This window comes from Carica papaya, chromosome 5, assembly GCF_054855325.1.
Source record: "Carica papaya isolate Zhongbai chromosome 5, ASM5485532v1, whole genome shotgun sequence".
Taxonomy (NCBI): domain Eukaryota; kingdom Viridiplantae; phylum Streptophyta; class Magnoliopsida; order Brassicales; family Caricaceae; genus Carica; species Carica papaya.
Genome location: NC_142313.1, coordinates 30161044 through 30182272, shown reverse-complemented (window position 1 = coordinate 30182272; position 21229 = coordinate 30161044). Strand labels below are relative to the sequence as shown.

General features: G+C 46.5%; 3 non-coding genes and 38 pseudogenes across 3 annotated transcripts; 18 read left to right on the top strand and 23 right to left on the bottom strand.

Annotated features, from left to right (window-relative positions):
• The first annotated feature begins 35 nt into the window (after window positions 1–35).
• LOC148262306 (5S ribosomal RNA) lies at window positions 36–154 on the top strand (annotated as a pseudogene).
• A 43-nt stretch (window positions 155–197) lies between these two features.
• On the bottom strand, window positions 198–316 carry LOC148262305 (5S ribosomal RNA; annotated as a pseudogene).
• A 204-nt stretch (window positions 317–520) lies between these two features.
• On the bottom strand, window positions 521–639 carry LOC148262304 (5S ribosomal RNA; annotated as a pseudogene).
• A 207-nt stretch (window positions 640–846) lies between these two features.
• LOC148262303 (5S ribosomal RNA) lies at window positions 847–965 on the bottom strand (annotated as a pseudogene).
• A 204-nt stretch (window positions 966–1169) lies between these two features.
• Window positions 1170–1288, bottom strand: LOC148262302 (5S ribosomal RNA; annotated as a pseudogene).
• Window positions 1289–1743: 455 nt separating this feature from the next.
• Window positions 1744–1862, bottom strand: LOC148262301 (5S ribosomal RNA; annotated as a pseudogene).
• A 204-nt stretch (window positions 1863–2066) lies between these two features.
• Window positions 2067–2185, bottom strand: LOC148262300 (5S ribosomal RNA; annotated as a pseudogene).
• A 208-nt stretch (window positions 2186–2393) lies between these two features.
• On the bottom strand, window positions 2394–2512 carry LOC148262299 (5S ribosomal RNA; annotated as a pseudogene).
• Window positions 2513–2713: 201 nt separating this feature from the next.
• LOC148262298 (5S ribosomal RNA) lies at window positions 2714–2832 on the bottom strand (annotated as a pseudogene).
• Window positions 2833–3287: 455 nt separating this feature from the next.
• On the bottom strand, window positions 3288–3406 carry LOC148262297 (5S ribosomal RNA; annotated as a pseudogene).
• Window positions 3407–3610: 204 nt separating this feature from the next.
• On the bottom strand, window positions 3611–3729 carry LOC148262296 (5S ribosomal RNA; annotated as a pseudogene).
• Window positions 3730–3934: 205 nt separating this feature from the next.
• Window positions 3935–4053, bottom strand: LOC148262295 (5S ribosomal RNA; annotated as a pseudogene).
• Window positions 4054–4258: 205 nt separating this feature from the next.
• Window positions 4259–4377, bottom strand: LOC148262294 (5S ribosomal RNA; annotated as a pseudogene).
• An 883-nt stretch (window positions 4378–5260) lies between these two features.
• Window positions 5261–5379, bottom strand: LOC148262293 (5S ribosomal RNA; annotated as a pseudogene).
• A 235-nt stretch (window positions 5380–5614) lies between these two features.
• Window positions 5615–5733, bottom strand: LOC148262292 (5S ribosomal RNA; annotated as a pseudogene).
• Window positions 5734–6293: 560 nt separating this feature from the next.
• Window positions 6294–6412, bottom strand: LOC148262291 (5S ribosomal RNA). Its single transcript, XR_015821038.1, has one exon. It is a non-coding gene; the product is annotated as a 5S ribosomal RNA (ribosomal RNA).
• A 205-nt stretch (window positions 6413–6617) lies between these two features.
• Window positions 6618–6735, bottom strand: LOC148262290 (5S ribosomal RNA; annotated as a pseudogene).
• A 917-nt stretch (window positions 6736–7652) lies between these two features.
• On the bottom strand, window positions 7653–7771 carry LOC148262289 (5S ribosomal RNA; annotated as a pseudogene).
• A 271-nt stretch (window positions 7772–8042) lies between these two features.
• On the bottom strand, window positions 8043–8161 carry LOC148262288 (5S ribosomal RNA; annotated as a pseudogene).
• Window positions 8162–8720: 559 nt separating this feature from the next.
• LOC148262287 (5S ribosomal RNA) lies at window positions 8721–8839 on the bottom strand (annotated as a pseudogene).
• A 563-nt stretch (window positions 8840–9402) lies between these two features.
• Window positions 9403–9521, bottom strand: LOC148262286 (5S ribosomal RNA; annotated as a pseudogene).
• A 209-nt stretch (window positions 9522–9730) lies between these two features.
• Window positions 9731–9849, bottom strand: LOC148262285 (5S ribosomal RNA; annotated as a pseudogene).
• Window positions 9850–10053: 204 nt separating this feature from the next.
• LOC148262284 (5S ribosomal RNA) lies at window positions 10054–10171 on the bottom strand (annotated as a pseudogene).
• A 563-nt stretch (window positions 10172–10734) lies between these two features.
• Window positions 10735–10853, bottom strand: LOC148262283 (5S ribosomal RNA; annotated as a pseudogene).
• Window positions 10854–11481: 628 nt separating this feature from the next.
• Window positions 11482–11600, top strand: LOC148262282 (5S ribosomal RNA; annotated as a pseudogene).
• A 662-nt stretch (window positions 11601–12262) lies between these two features.
• On the top strand, window positions 12263–12381 carry LOC148262281 (5S ribosomal RNA). The gene has a single exon (XR_015819552.1). It is a non-coding gene; the product is annotated as a 5S ribosomal RNA (ribosomal RNA).
• Window positions 12382–12936: 555 nt separating this feature from the next.
• LOC148262280 (5S ribosomal RNA) lies at window positions 12937–13055 on the top strand. Its single transcript, XR_015819551.1, has one exon. It is a non-coding gene; the product is annotated as a 5S ribosomal RNA (ribosomal RNA).
• A 202-nt stretch (window positions 13056–13257) lies between these two features.
• On the top strand, window positions 13258–13376 carry LOC148262279 (5S ribosomal RNA; annotated as a pseudogene).
• Window positions 13377–13937: 561 nt separating this feature from the next.
• On the top strand, window positions 13938–14055 carry LOC148262278 (5S ribosomal RNA; annotated as a pseudogene).
• Window positions 14056–14259: 204 nt separating this feature from the next.
• On the top strand, window positions 14260–14378 carry LOC148262277 (5S ribosomal RNA; annotated as a pseudogene).
• Window positions 14379–14587: 209 nt separating this feature from the next.
• LOC148262276 (5S ribosomal RNA) lies at window positions 14588–14706 on the top strand (annotated as a pseudogene).
• A 562-nt stretch (window positions 14707–15268) lies between these two features.
• LOC148262275 (5S ribosomal RNA) lies at window positions 15269–15387 on the top strand (annotated as a pseudogene).
• Window positions 15388–15950: 563 nt separating this feature from the next.
• On the top strand, window positions 15951–16069 carry LOC148262274 (5S ribosomal RNA; annotated as a pseudogene).
• Window positions 16070–16275: 206 nt separating this feature from the next.
• Window positions 16276–16394, top strand: LOC148262273 (5S ribosomal RNA; annotated as a pseudogene).
• Window positions 16395–17276: 882 nt separating this feature from the next.
• Window positions 17277–17395, top strand: LOC148262272 (5S ribosomal RNA; annotated as a pseudogene).
• A 559-nt stretch (window positions 17396–17954) lies between these two features.
• LOC148262271 (5S ribosomal RNA) lies at window positions 17955–18072 on the top strand (annotated as a pseudogene).
• Window positions 18073–18276: 204 nt separating this feature from the next.
• Window positions 18277–18395, top strand: LOC148262270 (5S ribosomal RNA; annotated as a pseudogene).
• Window positions 18396–18601: 206 nt separating this feature from the next.
• Window positions 18602–18720, top strand: LOC148262269 (5S ribosomal RNA; annotated as a pseudogene).
• Window positions 18721–19282: 562 nt separating this feature from the next.
• On the top strand, window positions 19283–19401 carry LOC148262268 (5S ribosomal RNA; annotated as a pseudogene).
• A 563-nt stretch (window positions 19402–19964) lies between these two features.
• LOC148262267 (5S ribosomal RNA) lies at window positions 19965–20083 on the top strand (annotated as a pseudogene).
• Window positions 20084–20289: 206 nt separating this feature from the next.
• Window positions 20290–20408, top strand: LOC148262266 (5S ribosomal RNA; annotated as a pseudogene).
• The last annotated feature ends 821 nt before the right edge of the window (window positions 20409–21229 follow it).

Genomic DNA, 21229 nt, shown 5'->3' with positions numbered 1-21229 from the left:
GAAGGAGTTTATGTATTTGCAGCGCGGAATTAAATGGATGCGATCATACCACCACTTACGTACCGGATCCCATCATAACTCCGCAGTTAAGTGTGCTTGGGCGAGAGTAGTACTCGGATGGGTGACCTCCTGGGAAGTCCTCGTGTCGCACCAATTTTTTTTTCAGACGGGTCGTTCGACATCTGAAAAAAAGAAAATGGGTGCAACACGAGAACATCCCAGGAGGTAACCCATCATTGTACTACTTTCGCCAAAGCACACTTAACTGCGGAGTTCTGATGGGATCCGATGCATTTGTGCTGGTGTGACCGCACCTGTTTAATTTCGTGCTGAAAATACATACACTCCTTCTTCCCTCCCCCCCTCCCATCATTTGTTTCCTTGTGCGTTCACACTTCACCTCTCATTCTCGTTCTAATATCGATTAAAATGCCTCTGCTTCTTGACTCACATTTGCGTATAAACCAGCGGACCCTAGATCCAGACGCAAGTAACGTCGAACGACCCGTCTGAAAAAAAACTTGTGCGACACGAGGACTTCCCAGGAGGTCACCCATCCGAGTACTAATCTCGCCCAAGCACACTTCATTGCGGAGTTCAAATGGGATCCGGTGCATTAGTGCTGGTATGATCGCAACTGTTTAATTTCGCGCTGCAAATACATAAACTCATTCCCCTTTCTTCTCCCTCCCGTCATTTATTTCCTTGTGCGTGCGCACTGCACCTTCCGTTCTCGTTCTAATATCAAGTAAAATACCACGGTGCCGTGACTCACATTTGCGAATAAACCTGAGGACCATAATTTAAGTCGCGCGTAACGTCGAACGGCACATTTGAAAAAAAAAATGGGTGCAACACGATAACTTCCCAGGAGGTAACCCATCATTGTACTACGTTCGCCAAAGCACACTTAACTACGGAGTTCTGATGGGATCCGGTGCTTTTGTGCTGGTGTGACCGCACCTGTTTAATTTCGTGCTGAAAATACATACACTCCTTCTTCCCTCCCCCCCTCCCATCATTTGTTTCCTTGTGCGTTCACACTGCACCTCTCCTTCTCGTTCTAATATCGATTAAAATGCCCCTGATTCTTTACTCACATTTGCGTATAAACCAGTGGACTCTAGTTCCAGTCGCGTGTAACGTCGAACGACCCATTTGAAATAAAATTGGTGCGACACGAAGACTTCCCAGGAGGTCACCCATCCGAGTACTACTCTCGCTCAAACTCACTTAACTACGGAGTTCTGATGGGATCCGGTGCATTAGTGCTGGTATGATCGCACCCGTTTAATTTCGCGCTGCAGATACATAAACTCCTTCTCCTTTCTTCCCCCTCCCGTCATTTGTTTCCTTGTGCGTGCACACTGCACCTCCCGTGCTCGTTCTAATGTCAAGTAAAATGCTACGGTGCCGTGACTCACATTTGCGAATAAACCTGAGGACCATAATTCAAGTCGCGCGTATCGTCGAAAGAATCATCTGCAAAAAAAAAGGTATAACACGAGGACTTCCTAAGAAAATGGGTGAAATATAAGGACTTCGCAGGAAGTCACCCATCCTAGTGCTACTCTCGCCCAAGCACCCGTCATTTATTTCCTTGTGCGTGCGCACTGCACCTCACGTTCTCGTTCAAATATCAAGTAAAATACCACGGCGCTGTGACTCACATTTGCGAATAAATCTGCGGACCATAATTAAAGTCGCGCGTAACGTCGAACGACACATTTGAAAAAAAGAAAATGGGTGCAACACGAGAACTTCCCATGAGGTAACCCATCATTGTACTACTTTCGCCAAAGCACACTTAACTGCGGAGTTCTGATGGGATCCGATGCATTTGTGCTGGTGTGACCGCACCTGTTTAATTTCGTGCTGAAAATACATACACTCCTTCTTCCCTCCCCCCCTCCCATCATTTGTTTCCTTGTGCGTTCACAATTCACCTCTCATTCTCGTTCTAATATCGATTAAAATGCCTCTGCTTCTTGACTCACATTTGCGTATAAACCAGCGGACCCTAGTTCCAGACGCGAGTAACGTCGAACGACCCGTCTGAAAAAAAACTTGTGCGACACGAGGACTTCCCAGGAGGTCACCCATCCGAGTACTAATCTCGCCCAAGCACACTTCACTGCGGAGTTCAAATGGGATCCGGTGCATTAGTGCTGGTATGATCGCAACTGTTTAATTTCGCGCTGAAAATACATAAACTCATTCCCCTTTCTTCCCCCTCCCGTCATTTATTTCCTTGTGCGTGCGCACTGCACCTTCCGTTCTCGTTCTAATATCAAGTAAAATACCACGGCGCCGTGACTCACATTTGCGAATAAACCTGAGGACCATAATTCAAGTCGCGCGTAACGTCGAACGGCACATTTGAAAAAAAAAAATGGGTGCAACACGATAACTTCCCAGGAGGTAACCCATCATTGTACTACGTTCGCCAAAGCACACTTAACTACGGAGTTCTGATGGGATCCGGTGCTTTTGTGCTGGTGTGACCGCACCTGTTTAATTTCGTGCTGAAAATACATACACTCCTTCCCTCCCCCCCTCCCATCATTTGTTTCCTTGTGCGTTCACACTGCACCTCTCCTTCTCGTTCTAATATCGATTAAAATGCCCCTGATTCTTGACTCACATTTGCGTATAAACCAGTGGACTCTAGTTCCAGTCGCGTGTAACGTCGAACGACCCGTTTGAAATAAAATTGGTGCGACACGAAGACTTCCCAGGAGGTCACCCATCCGAGTACTACTCTCGCCCAAACTCACTTAACTGCGGAGTTCTGATGGGATCCGGTGCATTAGTGCTGGTATGATCGCACCCGTTTAATTTCGCGCTGCAGATACATAAACTCCTTCTCCTTTCTTCCCCCTCCCGTCATTTGTTTCCTTGTGCGTGCGCACTGCACCTCCTGTGCTCGTTCTAATGTCAAGTAAAATGCTACGGTGCCGTGACTCACATTTGCGAATAAACCTGTGGACCATAATTCAAGTCGCGCGTATCGTCGAAAGAATCATCTGCAAAAAAAAAGGTACAACACGAGGACTTCCTAAGAAAATGGGTGAAATATAAGGACTTCGCAGGAAGTCACCCATCCTAGTGCTACTCTCGCCCAAGCACCCGTCATTTATTTCCTTGTGCGTGCGCACTGCACCTCACGTTCTCGTTCAAATATCAAGTAAAATACCACGGCGCCGTGACTCACATTTGCGAATAAATCTGCGGACCATAATTAAAGTCGCGCGTAACGTCGAACGGCACATTTGAAAAAAAGAAAATGGGTGCAACACGAGAACTTCCCATGAGGTAACCCATCATTGTACTACTTTCGCCAAAGCACACTTAACTGCGGAGTTATGATGGGATCCGGTGCATTTGTGCTGGTGTGACCGCACCTGTTTAATTTCGTGCTGAAAATACATACACTCCTTCTTCCCTACCCCCCTCCCATCATTTGTTTCCTTGTGCGTTCACACTGCACATCTCCTTCTCGTTCTAATATCAATTAAAATGCCCCTGATTCTCGACTTACATTTGCGTATAAACCAGCGGACCATAGTTCCAGTCGCGCGTAACGTTGAACGACCCCTCTGAAAAAAAATTGTTACGATACGAGGACTTCCCAAGAGGTCACACATCCGAGTACTACTCTCGCCCAAGCACACTTCACTTCGGAGTTCTGATGGGATCCGGTGCATTAGTGCTGGTATGATCGCACCTGTTTAATTTTGCGCTGCAAATACATAAACTCATTCCCCTTTCTTCCCCCTCCTGTCATTTGTTTCATTGTGCGTGCGCACTGCACCTCCCATTCTCGTTCTAATATCAAGTAAAATGCTACACCGCTGTGACTCACATTTGCGAATAAACCTGAGGACCATAATTCAAGTCGCACGTAACGTGGAAAGAATCATCTGCAAAAAAATGGGTGCAACATGAGGACTTCCCAAGTGGTCACCCATCCGAGTACTACTCTCGCCCAAGCACACTTAACTGCGGAGTTATGATGGGATCTGTTGCATTAGTGCTGGTATGATCGCAACTGATTAATTTCGCGCTGCAAATACATAAACTCCTTCTCCTTTCTTCCCCCTCCCGGCATTTGTTTCCTTGTGTGTGCACTCTGCATCTCTCTTTCTCGTTCTAATATCAAGTAATATGCCCCGGCACCGTGACTCACCTTTGCAAATGAACCAGCAGTTTATAATTTCATTCGCACCTAACATCGAACAACCCATCCGAAAAAAAATAGGTGCAAGACGAGGGCTTCCCAAGTGGTCACCCATCCGAGTACTACTCTCGCCCAAGCACACCTAACTGCGGAGTTCTGATGGGATCCGAGGCTTTAGTGCTGGTAAGATCGCACCTGTTTAATTTCGCGCTGCAAATACATACACTCCTTCTCCTTTCTTCCCCCTCCCGTCATTTGTTTCCTTGTGCGTTCACACTTCACCTCTCATTCTCATTCTAATATCGATTAAAATGCCCCTGCTTCTTGACTCACATTTGCGTATAAACCAGCGGACCCTAGTTCCAGACGCGCGTAACGTCGAATGACATGTCTGAAAAAAAATTGGTGTGACACGAGGACTTCCTAGGAGGTCACCCATCCGAGTACTAATCTCCCCCAAGCAAACTTCACTGCAGATTTATGATGGGATTCGCTGCATTAGTGCTGGTATGATCGCACCTGTTTAATTTCGGGCTGCAAATACATAAACTCATTCCCCTTTCTTCCCCCTCCCGTCATTTGTTTCCTTGTGCGTGCGCACTGCACCTCCCGTTCTTGTTCTAATATCAAGTAAAATGCTACAGCGCCGTGACTCACATTTACGAATAATCCTGAGGACCATAATTCAAGTCGCGCTTAACGTTGAAAGAATCATCTGCAAAAAAGTGGGTGTTACACGAGGACTTCACAAGAAAATGGGTGAAATATAAGGACTTCGCAGGAGGTAACCCATGCTAGTACTACTCTCCCCCAAGCACCCTTACCTACGGAGTTCTGATAGAATCCGTTGCATTAGTGCTGCTATGATCACACCTGTTTCATTTCGTGCTGAAAATAAATACACTCCTTCTCCTTCCCTCCCCCTCCCATCAATTATTTCCTTGTGCGTTCACACTGCACCTCTCCTTCTCGTTCTAATATGGATTAAGATGCCCCTGCTTCTTGACTCACATTTGCGTATAAACCAGTGGACCCTAGTTCCAGTCGCGCGTAACGTCGAACGACCCGTCTGAAATAAAATTGGTGCGATACGAGGACTTCCCAGGAGGTCACCAATCCGAGTACTACTCTCGCCCAAACTCACTTAACTGCGGAGTTCTGATGGGATCCGGTGCATTAGTGCTGGTATGATCGCACCCGTTTAATTTCGCGCTGCAGATACATAAACTCCTTCTCCTTTCTTCCCCCTCCCGTCATTTGTTTCCTTGTGCGTGCGCACTGCACCTCCCGTGCTCGTTCTAATGTCAAGTAAAATGCTACGGTGCCGTGACTCACATTTGCGAATAAACCTGAGGACCATAATTCAAGTCGCGCGTATCGTCGAAAGAATCATCTGCAAAAAAAAAGGTACAACACGAGGACTTCCTAAGAAAATGGGTGAAATATAAGGACTTCGCAGGAGGTCACCCATCCTAGTACTACTCTCGCCCAAGCACACTTAACTACAGAGTTCTGATGGGATCCAGTGCATTAGTGCTGGTATGATGCCACTTGTTTAATTTTGCGCTTCAAATACATACACTCCTTCTCTTTTCTTCCTCCTCCCGTAATTTGTTTCCTTGTGCGTGCGCACTGCACCTCCCGTACTCGTTCTAATATAGAGTAAAATGCCACGGCGCCGTGACTCACATTTGCGAATAAACCTGCGGACCATAAATCAAGTCGCGCATAACGTCGAAAGAATCATCTGCAAAAAGATGGGTGCAACACGAGGACCTCCCAAGAAAATGGGTGAAATATAAGGACTTCGCAGGAGGTCACCCATCCGAGTACTTTTCTCGCCCAAGCACCCTTAACTGCGGAGTTCTGATAGAATCCGTTGCATTAGTGCTGGTATGATCCCTCATGTTTCATTCTGCACTGCAAATACATACACTCTTTCTCCTCCCATCCCCCCTCCCGTCATTTGTTTTCTTGTGCATGCACTCTGCATCTCTCTTTCTCGTTCTAATATCAAGTAATATTCCCCGGCACCATGACTCATTTTTGCAAATGAACCAGCGGTTTATAATTTCATTCGCGCGTAACGTTGAACAACGAATTCGAAAAAAAATAGGTGCAACACGAGGGCTTCCCAAGTGGTCACCCATCCAAGTACTACCCTCGCCCAAGCACAATTAACTGCGGAGTTCTGATGGGATCCAGAGCTTTAGTGCTGGTATGATCGCACCTGTTTAATTTTGCGCTACAAATACATACACTCCTTCTCCTTTCTTCCCCCTCCCGTCATTTGTTTCCTTATGCGTTCACACTTTACCTCTCATTCTCGTTCTAATTTCGAATAAAATTCCCCTGCTTCTCGACTCATATTTGCGTATAAACCAGCGGACCGTAGTTCCAGACGTGCGTAACGTCGAACGACCCGTCAGAAAAAAAATTGGTGCGACACGAGGACTTCCCAGGAGGTCAACCATCCGAGTACTAATCTCGCTAAGCACACTTAACTGCGGAGTTCTGATGGGATCCGGGGCTTTAGTGCTGGTATGATCGCACCTGTTTAGTTTCGCGCTGCAAATACATACACTCCTTCTCCTTTCTTCCCCCTCCCGTCACTTGTTTCCTTGTGCGTTCACACTTCACCTCTCATTCTCGTTCTAATATCGATTAAAATGCCCCTGCTTCTTGACTCACATTTGCGTATAAACCAGCGGACCCTAGTTCTAGACGCCCGTAACTTCGAACGACCCGTCTGAAAAAAAATTGGTGCGACACGAGGACTTCACAAGAAAATGGGTGAAATATAAGGACTTCGCAGGAGGTAACCCATGCTAGTACTACTCTCGCCCAAGCACCCTTACCTACGGAGTTCTGATAGAATCTGTTGCATTAGTGCTGGTATGATAGCACCTGTTTCATTTCGTGCTGAAAATACATACACTCCTTCTCCTTCCCCCCCCCTCCCATCATTTGTTTCCTTGTGCGTTCACACTGCACCTCTTTTTCTCGTTCTAATATCGATTAATATGCCCCTGCTTCTTGACTCACATTTGCGAATAAACCTGAGGACCATAATTCAAGTCGCGCATATCGTCGAAAGAATCATCTGCAAAAAAATGGGTGCAACACGAGGACTTCCTAAGAAAATGGGTGAAATATAAGGACTTCGCAGGAGGTCACCCATCATAGTGCTACTCTCGCCCAAGCACCCCTAACTTGCGGAGTTCTGATAGAATCCGTTGCATTGGTGCTGGTATGATTGCTCATGTTCCATTCTGCGCTGCAAATACATACACTTTTTCTCCCTCCATCACCCCTCCCGTCATTTGTTTCCTTGTGCGTGCACTCTGCATCTCTCCTTCTCGTTCTAATATCGATTAAAATGCTCCTGCTTCTTGACTCACATTTGCGTATAAACCAGTGGACCCTAGTTCCAGTCGCGCGTAAAGTCGAACGACCCGTCTGAAAAAAAAAATTAGTGCGACACGAGGACTTCCTAAGAGGTCACCCATCCGAGTACTACTTTCGCCCAAGCACACTTATCTGCGGAGTTCTGATGGGATCCGGTGCATTAGTGCTGGTATGATCGCACCAGTTTAATTTCGCGCTGCAAATACATAAACTCCTTCTCCTTTATTCCCCCTCCCGTCATTTGTTTCCTTGTGCGTGCGCACTGCACCTCTCGTTCTCGTTCAAATATCAAGTAAAATGCCACAGTGTCGTGACTCACACTTAACTACTTCACCTCTCATTCTTGTTCTAATATCGATTAAAATGCCCCTACTTCTTGACTCACATTTGCGTATAAACCAGCGGACCCTAGTTCCAGAAGCGCGTAACGTCGAACGACCCGTTTGAAAAAAAATTGGTGCGACACGAGGACTTCCAAGGAGGTCACCCATCCGAGTACTAATCTCGCCCAAGCACACTTAACTACGGAGTTCTGATGGGATCCGGTGCATTAGTGCTGTTATGATCGCGCCTGTTTAATTTGGCGCTGCAAATACATAAACTCATTCTCCTTTCTTCCCCCTCCAGCCATTTGTTTCCTTGTGCGTGAGCACTGCACCTCCCGTGCTCGTTCTAATATCAAGTAAAATGCTACAGCGCCGTGACTCACATTTGCCAATAAACCTGAGGACCATAATTCAAGTCGCGCGTAACGTCGAAAGAATCATCTGCAAAAAAATGGGTGCAACACGAGGACTTCACAAGAAAATGGGTCAAATATAAGGACTTCGCAGGAGGTAACCCATGCTAGTACTACTCTCGCCCAAGCACCCTTACCTACGGAGTTCTGATAGAATCCGTTGCATTAGTGCTGGTATGATCGCACCTGTTTCATTTCGTGCTGAAAATACATACACTCCTTCTCCTTTCCTCCCCCTTCCATCAATTGTTTCCTTGTGCGTTCACACTGCACCTCTCCTTCTCGTTCTAATATCGATTAAAATGCCCCTGCTTCTTGACTCACATTTGTGTATAAACCAGCGGACCCTAGTTCCAGTCGCGCGTAGCGTCGAACGACCTGTCTGAAAAAAAATTGGTGCGATACGAGGACTTCCCAGGAGGTCACCTATCCGAGTACTACTCTCGCACAAGCACACTTGACTGCGGAGTTCTGATGGGATCCGGTGCATTAGTGCTGGTATGATCGCACCTGTTTAATTTCGCGCTGCAAATACATAAACTCCTTCTCCTTTCTTCCCCCTGCCGTCATTTGTTTCCTTGTGCGTGCGCACTGCACCTCCCGTGCTCGTTCTTATATCAAGTAAAATGCTACGGTGCCGTGACTCACATTTGCGAATAAACCTGAGGACTATAATTCAAGTCGCGAGTATCGTCGAAAGAATCATCTGCAAAAAAATGGGTGCAACACGAGGACTTCCTAAGAAAATGGGTGAAATATAAGGACTTCGCAGGAGGTCACCAATCCTAGTGCTACTCTCGCCCAAGCACCCTTAACTTGCGGGCGTTCTGATAGAATCCGTTGCATTGGTGCTGATATGATTGCTCCTGTTTCATTTTGCGCTGCAAATACATACACTTTTTCTCCCTCCATCCCCCATCCCGTCATTTGTTTCCTTGTGCGTGCACTCTGCATCTCTCCTTCTCGTTTTAATATCGATTAAAATGCCCATTCTTCTTGACTCACATTTACGTATAAACCAGTGGGTTCTAGTTCCAGTCGCGCGTAACGTCGAACGACCCGTCTGAAAAAAAAATTAGTGCAACACAAGGAATTCCCAGGAGGTCACCCATCAGAGTACTACTCTCGCCCAAGCACACTTAATTGCGGAGTTCTGATGGGATCCGGTGCATTAGTGCTCGTATGATCACACCTGTTTAATTTTGCACTACAAATACATAAACTCCTTCTCCTTTTTTCCCCCTTTCGTCATTTGTTTCCTTGTGCGTGCGCACTAAACCTCTCATTCTCGTTCAAATATCGAGTAAAATGTCACGGCGCCGTGACTCACATTTGCGAATAAATCTGCGGACCATAATTAAAGTCGCGCGTAACGTCGAACGGCACATCTGAAAAAAAGAAAATGGGTGCAACACGAGAACTTCCCATGAGGTAACCCATCATTGTACTACTTTCGCCAATGCACACTTAACTGCGGAGTTCTGATGGAATCCGGTCCATTTGTGCTGGTGTGACCGCACCTGTTTAATTTCGTGCTGAAAATACATACACTCCTTCTTCCCTCCCGCCCTCCCATCATTTGTTTCCTTTTGTGTTCACATTGCACCTCTCCTTCTCGTTCTAATATCAATTAAAATGCCCCTGATTCTTGACTCACATTTGCGTATAAACCAGCGGACCATAGTTCCAGTCGCGCGTAATGTCGAACGACCTATCTGAAAAAAAATGGTTGCGATACGAGGACTTCTCAAGAGGTCACCCATCCGAGTACTACTCTCGCCCAAGCACACTTAACTGCAGAGTTCTGATGGGATCCAGTGCATTAGTGCTGGTATGATGCCACTTGTTTAATTTTGCGCTTCAAATACATACACTCCTAATCTTTTCTTCCTCCTCCCGTCATTTGTTTCCTTGTGCGTGCGCACTGCACCTCCCATACTCGTTCTAATATCAAGTAAAATGCCACGGCGCCGTGACTCACATTTGCGAATAAACCTGCGGACCATAAATCAAGTCGCGCGTAACGTCGAAAGAATCATCTGCAGAAAGGTGGGTGCAACACGAGGACCTCCCAAGAAGATGGGTGAAATATAAGGACTTCGCAGGAGGTCACCCATCCGAGTACTTTTCTCGCCCAAACACCCTTAACTGCGGAGTTGTGATAGAATCCGTTGCATTAGTGCTGGTATGATCCCTCATGTTTCATTCTGCACTGCAAATACATACACTCTTTCTCCTTCCATCCCCCCTCCCGTCATTTGTTTCCTTGTGCGTGCACTCTGCATCTCTCTTTCTAGTTCTAATATCAAGTAATATGCCCCGGCACCGTAACTCACCTTTGCAAATGAACCAGCAGTTTATAATTCCATTCGCGCATAACGTCTAACAACACATCCGTTGGAAAAAATAGGTGCAGCACGAGGGCTTCCCAAGTGGTCACCCATCCGAGTACTACTCTAGCCCAAGCACACTTAACTGCGGAGTTCTGATGGGATCCGGAGCTTTAGTGCTGGTATGATCGCACCTGTTTAATTTCGCGCTGCAAATACATACACTCCTTCTCCTTTCTTCCCCCTCCCGTCATTTGTTTCCTTGTGCGTTCACGCTTCACCTCTCATTCTCGTTCTAATATCGATTATAAGCTGCTGGTTCATTTGCAAAGGTGAGTCACGATGCCAGGGCATTTTACTTGATATTAGAACGAGAAGGAGAGATGCAGAGTGCACGCAAAAGGAAACAAATGACGGGAGGGGGGATGGAGGGAGAAAAAGTGTATGTATTTGCAGCGCAGAATGAAACATGAGCAATCATACCAGCACTAATGCAACGGATTCTATCAGAACTCCGCAAGTTAAGGGTGCTTGGGCGAGAGTAGCTCTAGGATGGGTGACCTCCTGCGAAGTCCTTATATTTCACCCATTTTCTTAGGAAGTCCTCGTGTTGCACCCATTTTTTTGCAGATGATTCTTTCGACGTTACGCGCGACTTGAATTATGGTCCTCAGGTTTATTAGCAAATGTTAGTCACGGCACCGTAGCATTTTACTTGATATTAGAACGAGTACGGGAGGTGCAGTGCGCACGCACAAGGAAACAAATGACGGGAGGGGGAAGAAAGGAGAAGGAGTTTATGTATTTGCTGCGCGGAATTAAACAGGTGCGATCATACCAGCACTAATGCACCGGATCCCATCATAACTCTGCAGTTAAGTGTGCTTGGGCGAGAGTAGTACTCGGATGGGTGACCTCCTGGGAAGTCCTCGTGTCGCACCAATTTTTTTTCAGACGGGTCGTTCAACGTTACGCGCGACTAGAACTTGGGTCTGCTGGTTTATACGCAAATGTGAGTCAATAAGCAGGGGCATTTTTAATGGATATTAGAACGAGAAGGAGAGATACAGTGTGAACACGCGATTGGAACTAGAGTCCGTTGGTTTATACGCAAATGTGAGTCAAGAAGTAGGGGCATTTTAATCGATATTAGAACGAGAAGGAGAGGTGCAGTGTGAACGCACAAGGAAACAATTGATGGGAGGGGGAGGGAAGGAGAAGGAGTGTATGTATTTTCAGCACCAAATGAAACAGGTGCGATCATACTAGCACTAATGCAACGGATTCTATCAGAACTCCGTAGGTAAGGGTGCTTGGGCGACAGTAGTACTAGCATGGGTTACCTCATGCGAAGTCCTTATATTTAACCCATTTTCTTGTGAAGTCCTCGTGTTGCACCCATTTTTATCAGATGATTCTTTCAACGTTATGCGCGACTTGTATTATGGTCCTCAGGTTTGTTCGCAAATGTGAGTCACGGTGCTGTAGCATTTTACTTGATATTAGAACGAGAACGGGAGGTGCAGTGCGCACGCACAAGGAAACAAATGATGGGAGGGGGAAGAAAGGGGAATGAGTTTATGTATTTGCAGCGCAAAATTAAACAGGTGCGATCATACCAGCACTAATGCACCGGATCCCATCAGAACTCCGCTGTTAAGTGTGCTTGGGCGAGATTAGTACTCGGATGGGTGACCTCCTGGGAAGTCCTCGTGTCGCACCAATTTTTTTTCAGACGGGTTGTTTGACGTTACGCACGTCTGGAACTAGGGTCCGCTGGTTTATACGCAAATGTGAGTCAAGAAGCAGGGGCATTTTAATCGATATTAGAATGAGAATGAGAGGTGAAGTGTGAACGCATAAGGAAACAAATGACGGGAGCGGGAAGAAAGGAGGAGTGTATGTATTTACAGCGCGAAATGAAACAGGTGCGATCATACTAGCACTAATGCAACGGATTCTATCAGAACTCCGTAGGTAAGGGTGCTTGGGCGACAGTAGTACTAGCATGGGTTACCTCATGCGAAGTCCTTATATTTAACCCATTTTCTTGTGAAGTCCTCGTGTTGCACCCATTTTTATCAGATGATTCTTTCAACGTTATGCGCGACTTGTATTATGGTCCTCAGGTTTGTTCGCAAATGTGAGTCACGGTGCTGTAGCATTTTACTTGATATTAGAACGAGAACGGGAGGTGCAGTGCGCACGCACAAGGAAACAAATGATGGGAGGGGGAAGAAAGGGGAATGAGTTTATGTATTTGCAGCGCAAAATTAAACAGGTGCGATCATACCAGCACTAATGCACCGGATCCCATCAGAACTCCGCTGTTAAGTGTGCTTGGGCGAGATTAGTACTCGGATGGGTGACCTCCTGGGAAGTCCTCGTGTCGCACCAATTTTTTTTCAGACGGGTTGTTTGACGTTACGCACGTCTGGAACTAGGGTCCGCTGGTTTATACGCAAATGTGAGTCAAGAAGCAGGGGCATTTTAATCGATATTAGAATGAGAATGAGAGGTGAAGTGTGAACGCATAAGGAAACAAATGACGGGAGCGGGAAGAAAGGAGGAGTGTATGTATTTACAGCGCGAAATTAAACAGGTGCAATCATACCAGCACTACAGCCCCGGATCCCATTAGAACTCCGCAGTTAAGTGTGCTTGGGTGAGAGTAGTACTCGAATCGGTGACCACCTGGGAAGCCCTCGTGTTGCACCTATTTTTTTTCAGATGGGTTGTTCGACGTTACGCGCGAATGGAATTCTAAACCGCTGGTTCATTTGCAAAGGTGAGTCACGGCGCCGTGGCATTTTACTTGATATTTGAACGAGAACGAGAGGTGCAGTGCGCACGCATAAGGAAACAAATGACGGGACGGGGGATGGAAGGAGAAAAAGTGTTTGTATTTGCAGTTGAGAATGAAGCATGAGGGATCATACCAGCACTAATGCAACGGATTCTATCAGAATTCCGCAGTTAAGGGTGCTTGGGCGAGAAAAGAACTCGGATCGGTGACCTCCTGCGAAGTCCTTATATTTCACCCATTTTCTTGGGAGGTCCTCGTGTTGCACCCATCTTTTTGCAGATGATTCTTTCGACGTTACGCGCGACTTGATTTATGGTCCGCAGGTTTATTCACAAATGTGAGTCACGGCGCCGTGGCATTTTACTTGATAGTAGAACGAGTACGGGAGGTGCAGTGCGCACGCACAAGGAAACAAATGACGGGATGTGGAAGAAAAGAGAAGGAGTGTATGTATTTGAAGCGCAAAATTGAAGAAGTGGCATCATACTAGCGCTAATGCACTGGATCCCATCAGAACCCTGCAGTTAAGTGTGCTTGGGCGAGAGTAGTACTCGGATGGGTGACCTCTTGGGAAGTCCTCGTATCGCAACAATTTCTTTTCAGATGGATCGTTCGACGTTACGCGCGACTGGAACTATGGTCCGCTGGTTTATACGCAAATGTTAGTCAAGAATCAGGGGCATTTTAATCGATGTTAGAACAAGAAGGAGAGGTGCAGTGTGAACACACAAGCAAACAAATGATGGGAGGGGGGGAGGGAAGAAGGAGTGTATGTATTTTCAGCACGAAATTAAACAGGTGCGGTCACACCAGCACAAATGCACCGGATCCCATCAGAACTCCGCAGTTAAGTGTGCTTTGGCGAAAGTAGTACAATGATGGGTTACCTCCTGGGAAGTTCTCGTTTTGCACCCATTTTCTTTTTTTCAAACGTGCCATTCGACGTTACGCGCGACTTTAATTATGGTCCGCAGATTTATTCGCAAATGTAAGTCACGGCGCCGTGGCATTTTACTTGATATTTGAACGAGAACGAGAGGTGCAGTGCGCACGCACAAGGGAACAAATGACGAGAGGGGGAAGAAAGGAGAAAGAATTTATGTATTTGCAGTGCGAAATTAAACAGGTGCGATCATACCAGCACTAATGCACCGGATCCCATTAGAACTCCGCAGTTAAGTGTGCTTGGGCGAGAGTAGTACTCAAATGGGTGACCTCCTGGGAAGTCCTCGTGACGCACTATTTTTTTTTTCAGATGGGTCGTTCGACGTTACGCGCGACTGGAACTAGGCTCCACTGGTTTATACGCAAATGTGAGTCAAGAAGCAGGGGCATTTTAATCGATATTAGAACGAGAAGGAGAGATGCAGAGTTCACGCACAAGGAAACAAATGACGGGAGGGGGGATGGAGGGAGAAAAAGTGTATGCATTTGCAGCGCAGAATGAAACATGAGCAATCATACCAGCACCAATGCAACGGATTCTATCAGAACTCCGCAAGTTAAGGGTGTTTGGGCGAGAGTAGCACTAGGATGGGTTACCTCCTGCGAAGTCCTTATATTTCACCCATTTTCTTAGGAAGTCCTCGTGTTGCACACATTTTTTTGCAGATGATTCTTTCGACGATACGCGCGACTTGAATTATGGTCCTCAGGTTTATTCGTAAATGTGAGTCACGGCACCGTAGCATTTTACTTTATATTAGAACGAGCACGGGAGGTGCAGTGCGCACGCACAAGGAAACAATTGACGGGAGGGGGAAGAAAGGAGAAGGATTTTATGTATTTGCAGCGCAGAATTAAACGGATGCAATCATACCACCACTTACGCACCGGATCCCATCATAACTCCGCAGTTAAGTGTGCTTGGGCGAGAGTAGTACTCGAATGGGTGACCTCCTGGGAAGTCCTCGTGTCGCACCAATTTTTTTTTAGACGGGTCGTTCGACGTTATGCGCGACTGGAACTGGTGTCCGCTGGTTTATACGTAAATGTGAGTCAAGAAGCAGGGGCATTTTAATCGATATTAGAACGAGAAGGCGAGGTGCAGTGTGAACGCACAAGGAAACAATTGATGGGAGGGGGAGGGAAGGAGAAGGAGTGTATGTATTTTCGGCACGAAATGAAACAGGTGCGATCATACCAGCACTAATGGAACGGATTCTATCAGAACTCCGTAGCTAAGGGTGCTTGGGCGAGAGTAGTACTAGCATGGGTTACCTCCTGCGAAGTCCTTATATTTCACCCATTTTCTTGCGAAGTCCTCGTGTTGCACCCATTTTCTTTTTTTCAGATGTGCCGTTCGACGTTACGCGCGACTTTAATAATGGTCCGCAGATTTATTCGCAAATGTGAGTCACGGCGCCATAGCATTTTACTTGATATTTGAACGAGAACGAGAGGTGCAGTGCGCACGCACAAGGAAACAAATGACGGGAGGGGGAAGAAAGGGGAATGAGTTTATGTATTTGCAGCGCAAAATTAAACAGTTGCGATCATACCAGCACTAATGCACCTGATCCCATCAGAACTCCGCAGTTAAGTGTGCTTGGGCGAGATTAGTACTCGGATGGGTGACCTCCTGTGAAGTCCTCGTGTCGCACTAATTTTTTTTTCAGACGGGTCGTTCGACGTTACGCGCGTCTGGAACTAGGGTCCGCTGGTTTATACGCAAATGTGAGTCATGAAGTAGGGGCATTTTAATCGATATTAGAACGAGAATGAGAGGTGAAGTGTGAATGCACAAGGAAACAAATGACGGGAGGGGGAAGAAAGGAGAAGGAGTGTATGTATTTGTAGCGCGAAATTAAACAGGTGCGATCATACCAGCACTAAAGCTCCGAATCCCATCAGAATTCTGCAGTTAAGTTTGCTTGGGCGAGAGTAGTACTCGGATGGGTGACCACTTGGGAAGCCCTCGTGTTGCAACTATTTTTTTTCGGATGGGTTGTTCGACGTTACGCGCGATAGAATTATAAACCGCTGGTTCATTTGCAAAGGTGAGTCACGGTGCCGGGGCATATTACTTGATATTAGACAAGAAAGATAGATACAGAGTGCACGCACAAGGAAACAAATGATGGGAGGGAGGATGGAAGGAGAAAGAGTGAATGTATTTGCAGTGCAGAATGAAACATGAGGGATCATACCAGCACTAATGCAACGGATTCTATCAGAACTCGGCAGTTAAGGGTGCTTGGGAGAGAAAAGTACTCGGATGGGTGACCTCCTGCGAAGTCCTTATATTTCACCCATTTTCTTGGGAGGTCCTCGTGTTGCACCCATCTTTTTGCAGATGATTCTTTCGACGTTACGCGCGACTTGATTTATGGTCCGCAGATTTATTCGCAAATGTGAGTCACGGCGCCGTGGCATTTTACTTGATATTAGAACGAGTACGGGAGGTGCAGTGCGCACGCACAAGGAAACAAATGACGGGAGGAGGAAGAAAAGATTAGGAGTGTATGTATTTGGAGCGCAAAATTAAACAAGTGGCATCATACCAGCACTAATGCACTGGATCCCATCATAACTCTGCAGTCAAGTGTTCTTGGGCGAGAGTAGAACTCGGATGGGTGACCTCTTGGGAAGTCCTCGTATCGCAATAATTTTTTTTCAGATGAGTCGTTCGACGTTACGCGCGACTGGAACTATGGTCCGCTGGTTTATACGCAAATGTGAGTCAAGAAGCAGGGGCATTTTAATCGAAATTAGAACGAGAATGAGAGGTGATGTGTGAACGCACAAGGAAACAAATGACGGGAGGGGGAAGAAAGGAGAAGGAGTGTATGTATTTGTAGCGCGAAATTAAAAAGGTGCGATCATAACAGCACTAAAGCTCTGGATCCCATCAGAACTCCGCAGTTAAGTGTGCTTGGGTGAGAGTAGTACTCGGATGGGTGACCACCTGGGAAGCCCACGTGTTGCACCTATTTTTTTTCGGATGGGTTGTTCGACGTTACGCGCGAATGGAATTATAAACCGCTGGTTCATTTGCAAAGGTGAGTCACGGTGCCGGGGCATATTACTTGATATTAGAACGAGAAAGAGAGATGCAGGGTGCACGCACAAGGAAACAAATGACGGGAGGGGGGATGGAAGGAGAAAGAGTGTTTATTTGCAGTGAAGAATGAAACATGAGGGATCATACCAGCACTAATGCAACGGATTCTATCAGAACTCCGCAGTTAAGGGTGCTTGGGCGAGAAAAGTACTCGGATGGGTGACCTCCTGCATAGTCCTTATATTTCACCCATTTTCTTGGGAGGTCCTCGTGTTGCACCCATCTTTTTGCAGATGATTCTTTCGACGTTACGCGTGACTTGATTTATGGTCCGCAGGTTTATTCGCAAATGTGAGTCACGGCGCCGTGGCATTTTACTTGATATTAGAACGAGTACGGGAGGTGCAGTGCGCACGCACAAGGAAACAAATGACGGGAGGAGGAAGAAAAGATTAGGAGTGTATGTATTTGGGGCGCAAAATTAAATAAGTGGCATCATACCAGCACTAATGCACTGGATCCCATCAGAACTCTGAAGTTAAGTGTTCTTGGGCGAGAGTAGAACTCGGATGGGTGACCTCTTGGGAAGTCCTCGTATCGCAACAATTTTTTTTCAGATGAGTCGTTCGACGTTACGCGCGACTGGAACTATGGTCCGCTGGTTTATACGTAAATGTGAGTCAAGAATCAGGGGCATTTTAATCGATATTAGAACGAGAAGGAGAGGTGCACTGTGAACGGAAAAGGAAACAAATGATGGGAGGGCGGGAGGGAAGAAGGAGTGTATGTATTTTAAGCACGAAATTAAACAGGTGCGATCACACCAGCACAAATGCACCGGATCCCATCAGAACTCCGCAGTTAAGTGTGCTTTGGCGAAAGTAGTACAATGATGGGTTACCTCTTGGGAAGTTCTCGTGTTGCACCTATTTTTTTTTCAGACGTGCCGTTCGACGTTACGCGCGACTTTAATTATGGTCCGCAGATTTATTCGCAAATGTAAGTCACGGCGCCGTGGCATTTTACTTGATATTTGAACGAGAACGAGAGGTGCAGTGCGCACGCACAAGGGAACAAATGACGAGAGGGGGAAGAAAGGAGAAAGAATTTATGTATTTGCAGTGCGAAATTAAACAGGTGCGATCATACCAGCACTAATGCACCGGATCCCATTAGAACTCCGCAGTTAAGTGTGCTTGGGCGAGAGTAGTACTCAAATGGGTGACCTCCTGGGAAGTCCTCGTGACGCACTATTTTTTTTTTCAGATGGGTCGTTCGACGTTACGCGCGACTGGAACTAGGCTCCACTGGTTTATACGCAAATGTGAGTCAAGAAGCAGGGGCATTTTAATCGATATTAGAACGAGAAGGAGAGATGCAGAGTTCACGCACAAGGAAACAAATGACGGGAGGGGGGATGGAGGGAGAAAAAGTGTATGCATTTGCAGCGCAGAATGAAACATGAGCAATCATACCAGCACCAATGCAACGGATTCTATCAGAACTCCGCAAGTTAAGGGTGTTTGGGCGAGAGTAGCACTAGGATGGGTTACCTCCTGCGAAGTCCTTATATTTCACCCATTTTCTTAGGAAGTCCTCGTGTTGCACACATTTTTTTGCAGATGATTCTTTCGACGATACGCGCGACTTGAATTATGGTCCTCAGGTTTATTCGTAAATGTGAGTCACGGCACCGTAGCATTTTACTTTATATTAGAACGAGCACGGGAGGTGCAGTGCGCACGCACAAGGAAACAATTGACGGGAGGGGGAAGAAAGGAGAAGGATTTTATGTATTTGCAGCGCAGAATTAAACGGATGCAATCATACCACCACTTACGCACCGGATCCCATCATAACTCCGCAGTTAAGTGTGCTTGGGCGAGAGTAGTACTCGAATGGGTGACCTCCTGGGAAGTCCTCGTGTCGCACCAATTTTTTTTTAGACGGGTCGTTCGACGTTATGCGCGACTGGAACTGGTGTCCGCTGGTTTATACGTAAATGTGAGTCAAGAAGCAGGGGCATTTTAATCGATATTAGAACGAGAAGGCGAGGTGCAGTGTGAACGCACAAGGAAACAATTGATGGGAGGGGGAGGGAAGGAGAAGGAGTGTATGTATTTTCGGCACGAAATGAAACAGGTGCGATCATACCAGCACTAATGGAACGGATTCTATCAGAACTCCGTAGCTAAGGGTGCTTGGGCGAGAGTAGTACTAGCATGGGTTACCTCCTGCGAAGTCCTTATATTTCACCCATTTTCTTGCGAAGTCCTCGTGTTGCACCCATTTTCTTTTTTTCAGATGTGCCGTTCGACGTTACGCGCGACTTTAATAATGGTCCGCAGATTTATTCGCAAATGTGAGTCACGGCGCCATAGCATTTTACTTGATATTTGAACGAGAACGAGAGGTGCAGTGCGCACGCACAAGGAAACAAATGACGGGAGGGGGAAGAAAGGGGAATGAGTTTATGTATTTGCAGCGCAAAATTAAACAGTTGCGATCATACCAGCACTAATGCACCTGATCCCATCAGAACTCCGCAGTTAAGTGTGCTTGGGCGAGATTAGTACTCGGATGGGTGACCTCCTGTGAAGTCCTCGTGTCGCACTAATTTTTTTTTCAGACGGGTCGTTCGACGTTACGCGCGTCTGGAACTAGGGTCCGCTGGTTTATACGCAAATGTGAGTCATGAAGTAGGGGCATTTTAATCGATATTAGAACGAGAATGAGAGGTGAAGTGTGAATGCACAAGGAAACAAATGACGGGAGGGGGAAGAAAGGAGAAGGAGTGTATGTATTTGTAGCGCGAAATTAAACAGGTGCGATCATACCAGCACTAAAGCTCCGAATCCCATCAGAATTCTGCAGTTAAGTTTGCTTGGGCGAGAGTAGTACTCGGATGGGTGACCACTTGGGAAGCCCTCGTGTTGCAACTATTTTTTTTCGGATGGGTTGTTCGACGTTACGCGCGATAGAATTATAAACCGCTGGTTCATTTGCAAAGGTGAGTCACGGTGCCGGGGCATATTACTTGATATTAGACAAGAAAGATAGATACAGAGTGCACGCACAAGGAAACAAATGATGGGAGGGAGGATGGAAGGAGAAAGAGTGAATGTATTTGCAGTGCAGAATGAAACATGAGGGATCATACCAGCACTAATGCAACGGATTCTATCAGAACTCGGCAGTTAAGGGTGCTTGGGAGAGAAAAGTACTCGGATGGGTGACCTCCTGCGAAGTCCTTATATTTCACCCATTTTCTTGGGAGGTCCTCGTGTTGCACCCATCTTTTTGCAGATGATTCTTTCGACGTTACGCGCGACTTGATTTATGGTCCGCAGATTTATTCGCAAATGTGAGTCACGGCGCCGTGGCATTTTACTTGATATTAGAACGAGTACGGGAGGTGCAGTGCGCACGCACAAGGAAACAAATGACGGGAGGAGGAAGAAAAGATTAGGAGTGTATGTATTTGGAGCGCAAAATTAAACAAGTGGCATCATACCAGCACTAATGCACTGGATCCCATCATAACTCTGCAGTCAAGTGTTCTTGGGCGAGAGTAGAACTCGGATGGGTGACCTCTTGGGAAGTCCTCGTATCGCAATAATTTTTTTTCAGATGAGTCGTTCGACGTTACGCGCGACTGGAACTATGGTCCGCTGGTTTATACGCAAATGTGAGTCAAGAAGCAGGGGCATTTTAATCGAAATTAGAACGAGAATGAGAGGTGATGTGTGAACGCACAAGGAAA